Here is a 6,770-nt window from a genome sequence, read left to right on the forward strand (position 1 = left end):
GATGCCCCATCATGTGCTTTAATAAATGTAATACATTAGCAGACTCATCAGGTATGAACACACAACATTCTGTTTGGATACTGGAAAGACAGTACTAATGTCCAAGGCCATTCTATTTTGGAGGACAGCTTTTCTCATTAGAGACATTTTAGTGTTAGCAAAACGTAGGGTTTATTGGCTATCATTGAAGTCTTTCTGGGTAAATTTAGTAAGGGCTTCTATATGTACTATAAGATGCAACAGAAATTTAAAGTCTAAATGGCAGATATTTATTTATTTATTTATTTTAATATGAAATTTATTGTCAAATTGGTTTCCATAAAACAGCCAGTGCTCATCCCAACAGGTGCCCTCCTCAGTGCCCATCATGCACTTTCCCTTCTCTCCCCCCCCATCAACCATCTTAGTAGAAACTTGTATGGAAAGGTATTCCCCTTCTATCAAAATTACATATGTGTCCTGAACCTTAGATAATGAGGCTTCAGCTTTAAGAATTTGACCTGATTGTGCATACCACTCATGTTGGTCTGAGGAAGCAGCCCTGTCAGCCATGAGAACGGACTGGGGGAGGGATGTGCCAGACCAGGACCGCTAGCTTCTCCCCTTTTTCAATGGTGAATGTCCCATTTCAGACAATGCTTTTCAATAGTTCCAGCCTGCAGCTGTTTTACCCAACCAGACAACTCCTAAAACCCTTAGAGCAGTGCCTGGGCCCTGAATTTTCTGTGGTTCACTGCTCATCTTCTCCTTCATAGGTATTCCAGCAAAGTCTGCAGAGTGTTGTGCAATAGAGGCAAGTCTTCTCATGTTAACATTATACCGTCAACGCTGGGTCCATTTTACTGGTGTGGGGAAAGAGAACAGGGGCCGCTCTTAGGCTACCATTCCAAGACATATTGTGCGGCTGTGCAGGTAGCCTTGGGGAAGCCGTGGGGACCTTGACAGGTCCATTTTTGCCCTTTCCACGTGAAGGCAAATGCTAGAGGTATACTGGAATTAAAACACACACACACACACACACACACACACACACACACACACACATTTGATAAGTTCAGTACAACAGAGTACTCCTAGGATCATGGCCAAGGTGTTTAAGATGGCGGCAATGTTGGACACAGCTGTGTGGATGAGGGGATACTACCTTATTCAATTGTCAGTAGTCCATGATCATTCTTGGTGAGTCATCTGGCTTTTTTACCGGCCATACTGAGCTGTTCAAAGCACTATATGCAGGGCCTATAATACCCATTAAGCACAATTCTTAGTTTCTCCTCTCCTTATGCTCCCAGGCGGTTTGTATTGGATGGTTATCACTCTGTGAGGGGTCAGTAGACTGGTTCCCAGCTGGTGTTTCCTTTCAGCACTGGTTTGACTACCTTAACCCAGAGACAGAATTCACTGATAGAGCCCTCTTCCACTCTTGGCGGGAATGCAAACTGGTGCAGCCACTCTGGAAAACACTATGGAGTCTCCTCAAAAAGTTAAAAAATAGAACTATTCTATGATCCAGAAATTGCACTAGTAGGTATTTACCCAAAGAATACAAAAATACCAATTCAGAGGGTTACATATGTATCCTGATGTTTATAGCAACATTATCTGCAATAACTAAATTGTGGAAACAGCCCATGTCTCTATAGACTGATGAATAGAAAAAGAAGATGCGGTGGGGATGCCTGGGTGGCTCAGTTGGTTAAGCATCTGACTTCAGCTCACTCTCATGGTCCGTGAGTTCAAGCCCTGCGTCGGGCTCTGTGCTGACAGCTCAGAGCCTGGAGCCTGCTTCAGATTTTGTGTCTCCCTCTCTCTCTGCCCCTCCCCCACTTGTGCTCTCTCTCTCTCTCTCTCTCTCTCTCTCTCTCTCTCTCTCAAAAGTAAACATTAAAAACATTAATAAAATGGAATAATACTCATCCATAAAAAAGAATGAAATTTTGCCATTTGCAATGACATGGATGGAGCTAGAGAGTAAGTATTATGCTAAGCAAAATAAATCAGTCAAAGACAGACAAATACCGTATGATTTCATTCATATGTGGCATTTAAGAAACAAACCCAATGAGCAAAGGAGGGGAAAGAGAGAGGGAGGCAAACCAAGAAACAGACTCTTAAGTATAGAGAAAAACTGATAGCTACCAGATGGGAGGGCAGGGGTGGGGGTAGGGAAAATGGGAGATGGGTAAAATAGGTGATGGGCATTAAAGAGTACACTTGCTGTGATGAGCACTGTATAACATATGGAAGTGTTAAATCACTATATTGTGCACCTGAAACTAATATTACCCTGAAATTTAAGTAAATACTTAAAAACGGAAGTTTGTAGGTTTGACCTTGTAGGATGTCAATGCCTAATATGTTCTCCAGTATCTCAGAGATAAAAACCTCATATTTTCATGGGGGAAAACACTCAATTTGTAGCATCAAAAGGACTATCCTGACCATAACCAGAATCATCACCTTTTGTTTACTTCTGGGGGACCAGTGAATAGTAATCTCAACATGAGACTTCCAATGACTTCCAATGGCCCTCACCTGGAGACAATCTTGGCCTACATGATATGCCCTGGGCATAGGAGGCACCCACCCGGAATAAGACTGTATCCCTAAGGCCTAGGCTGGAGCAGGGAAGGCATCGGAGATAGTAGAAGCAAATGGGGTAGATGTGAACTGTTGTTCAAGTTTTCCACAGGCTGACCAACAAAACATTGGGTTGCCAGTCTATTTTTTTAGATGAGGTCCTGGCAGCAATGAGGTCAAACTACATCTATACAGAAGTTACTTTTACTGGACACTTATGAGCCAGTTGGAGGAACCTTTTGACTTCTCAAGATCCCTCTCTGTCTAGAGCCTTTCCCATAGCCTGTACCCATTCCTAAGATCTGTCAGTTTCTCTCAGATCAATAGAACTGGTGCACATCAAACCAGCCAGCATTTTGGGGTCATCCACAAGCACCTAACACACAGGCCACCCTTCCCCACACAGAAGTTGATGGTCAACTCCAGACTGCCCTTGTGGATACTTTTTTCCCAAGGCCTATCTCTTTGATCTCTAGGCTGGCTCAGCATTTGTTGGTTTACAAAGTGGCCCCCATACGTGGAAGGCAAGTATATGGACCTCAGAAATAGGCAGATCACCCCACATTGGCAGGGGGCAGCCTTCAGCAAGGGAATTTACATATGAGTCTTATCTTAGGCAGCTTCAAAGCAAGTAAATATTCACACCAGCCTGTTAGAATCTTAAAAGTTATACAGAGACCTTAATGGTCACATTGAGGTGGCCTCAACAACACCTGGTATTCTTAAGGCTGCATCCTTGAAACCAGTTCCTACTGTGGGAATGGTGGGCAAACATATATTCCAAAGACAGGGAAAGGAGAGGGAGCCTCCAGTTGCCCAGATCCAGCTCAAGGGTCAATCAGTGATCACATTCTCTCGATGACCTACTCCAACATCAGTATATTGATTTATTCCTAGTCATTTAAGGGCATTAATCTATCTTTTTTCACCACCTGGGTGTCATATACACAGTCACACAGCTATGCACTGAAAAGTATGTAGATGGATGAACCAATAAGGTAGGATCATACATTCATTTATTCCACAATTTTAAATGTTTACTGTGAATCAGACCCCAAGCTACCTCTGGGGATTCAACAGCGGACAAGATTGAAAACTTGCGAGGGTTTAATGGGGAAATGGATTTAGTGGGAAAGATAAAGATTAAACAAGTAATTACACAAATAAGTAACTCTGAACATTTCCATGGAGGAGTAACACAGGCTCCCACTGCATTTGAGTATGAAGAGGTGTGCAACAGAGTAAACCCATCTGATCTGGGGACCTGGGCAGTGATTCATTCTTTTCTTAATCCACTCATTTAAATATTAGGGTTTCTGGGGGCTTCTCTTTCTCTCTCCATACTTTTCTCATCTTTGCCTTGGGTGACTTTTTACAGGAGGTGGAGAAGGTGTCATGGTTTAGGTAGGGAAAAGTCATGACACATGAATGTTTACAGGGGGAGTGAGTGGATGATTTGCCACAGGCTTTGGCAAGATGAGGGTTAAAAATGTATCACTTGATTTTTCAATGTGACGTTCACTGGTGACTTTTTTTTCCAGTGTATTTTATTTATTTTGAGAGAGAGAGAGAGAGAGAGAGAGAGAGAGAGAGGCAGAGAGAGGGAGAGAGAGAGAGATTCCCAGGCAGGCCCTGTGCTGTCAGCACACAGCCTGATGGGGGCTTGAATTTGTGAACCCTGAGATCATAATCTAAGCTGAAATCAAGAGTCAGACACTGCTTAACCAACTGAGCCACCCAGGCGCCCCAACTCATTTGTGACTTACTAAGGGCAGTAGTAATGGGATCCAGAGAGGAGGTGTTGGGTGGGGAGGTAGTGTAAAGGGATTGATTTAGCTTCATCCGGCCGGCAACGCAAACTCTATGAGGACAGGAATTCTGCATCCACGGCAACTAAAACAATGTCTAGCGTATATTGCTGTCATAAATGTTTGTCAAACAAATGAATGATAGGAGTTATGGAGGGTAAGCATAAGTCAAATCTTGCAGATTATGCATGGTCTTGTAAATCATGTTAAGGATTTTGGTTTACTGATTTCTGACTATAATGCTTTTAAGGGTTTAAGTCAGAGCCTAGCCAGACTGGATTTATGTTTTGAAATGATCCCTGTGGCTCCTGGATGTAAACTGGGTTTTAAGTGAGTAGGCAGGCCAGTTATAGGGCTTCTTTAGTTTTCCTGATTGAAAAAAAACAAAAAAACAAAAAAACTGGAGTGATTGATCAAGCAATCTATAGCAAATGACCAGAGAATGGGTGGTTGGAAACTGGTATGTTTATATCCATTTGGGTAATCACCAGATTAATGACATTATCATGCATGTAATAAGTGATGGAATGTGGCTTCTCTACTCTACTCTTTGGATTACTGATATTTGCAGGTGGCATAATTCCTGATGCTTTTATCATTTAGCAAATGTGACCACTCTGTGATTGAAGAACAGTATTGTCACAGTGTAACTCTGAACTTGTAAGGACGATTTCAAACCTGTCCTAGAACCTGAAATCATTCATTATGTTCATAAATCAGTCATTCCGTACGAATTTATTTTGCTCATATTTAACTATTGTGGAAAAAATGGTAAAAAAAGATAGACATGATCTCTGCCCTCATGGTTTAGAAGGAAGGACAAAGATAAAATTAATATCAAATATGAGGAGTAGTATGAAAGAATTATAACCAAAAAATGTTTTGGGACAGCATAAAACATGGAGATCAAACCTAGTTTAGAGGGTCAAGAAAGTCCAAGTGGAGGAAAAAAAAATTAAGCTGAGACTTTGTTATCCAGGGTCAAATGGAAATGGGGAGGGGTAGATTTTTGCTATAGAAAAGATGAAATATTGGGGCCACGATTTATACAGAGTCTGGCTTAGTAAAAGGAATTCAATAGCTCGAAAAATGTGAACAATGATGTTTTGGTAGACAAGGGCTAAGTGAAGTGTAGCCTTTAATTCATGTTACTGATTTTGTATGCTTTTCTCAGGACAATGGGTAAATGAAGAGACTTAAAGCAGAGCAATGATGCAACTCATAATTTAAATTGTAAGCCAGATGTCATATCATGGTTTCTTGCTCTTGAAGATTTTGTTTGGCTTGGCCTGAGTTCCAATTCCTCCATCTGTGATGGAATTCAAATCCTTCCCCACAGTTTCTGCGAATTTCAAAAGCTTACTATTTTATGCTTCTTTCTGATTCTATGCTCCAGGCTTCTTGAGGATTGTATCTGCTTCTCCCTGACAGAGTGCGAGGATTTACAATTCAACCCCTGAATCTATTCTATAAGCAATCTACACAGTTAAGTATTTCATGGTTCTAGTGGGCTTTCCCATGGCTTTGGAGGTTACTGAGAAGAGATCTTAAAATAAATTCCCTTTGCCATATTCCTTGTTTAATTTCATTTTCTTATCTTTCTTCTTTCAAGGAGCCATAAACAATGTTTTCCCATGTCTTATTTAGAACCATTTCACTTATAATAATAACTCTTAAGGTCTTATCTTCTATAATCAAACACGTATTGATATATTTTTCTAAACAGTACTGTTCTCTACCTAAATGAGTTTTGGTGATGGCTATTTACATAGACTCTATTTTTTTATGCTGTAATAAAACTAACTCTCTAACCTCTGTTTATAGCAGTTACAGCTTATTAGAAGTCAATGGAATTATTCACAAAGATAATCTAATATAGTTCTTTTATATAAAAGAGATGGAGACATTTAAGCTCAAAGAGGTCAAGTTACTCACCATATTGATAACAGCAGAGACAAAGATTTAGACATTTCCATTAATTCAGCGTTCTTTCTGTTAGGATGGTGGCCCTTCTTAGTATGTGTCTTATATCTCAGGAGAACACGTGTAGGCTCCAAGTTCTCTCCATAAATTTATCTTTGCCTCTAATGCCAAGTTACCTGTGTGTCCTGGTCAAAATATTTCATCCATCCAAGGGAATGGTAAAGAGTAGTTTTTATTACACCAACAGTGCTGCAGAATCACGTCTATTCCTTCACATACTGATTCTCTGCCATCATAAGGTTGTTTCCCATAACACTGTTTCAATGCACCATTGTGTCCTCTTGAGGCTGTAACCAAGTACAGAAATAACAAGATTAAGATTCAAAGCTAAAGACCTCGGTGGAGCAACCCTCAAGCTACAGGTAAAAATAAGTGAAATTACGTATGAAGAGATGTTAT

The sequence above is a fragment of the Felis catus genome, chromosome C1, assembly GCF_018350175.1.
Source record: "Felis catus isolate Fca126 chromosome C1, F.catus_Fca126_mat1.0, whole genome shotgun sequence".
Classification (NCBI taxonomy): Eukaryota; Metazoa; Chordata; class Mammalia; order Carnivora; family Felidae; genus Felis; species Felis catus.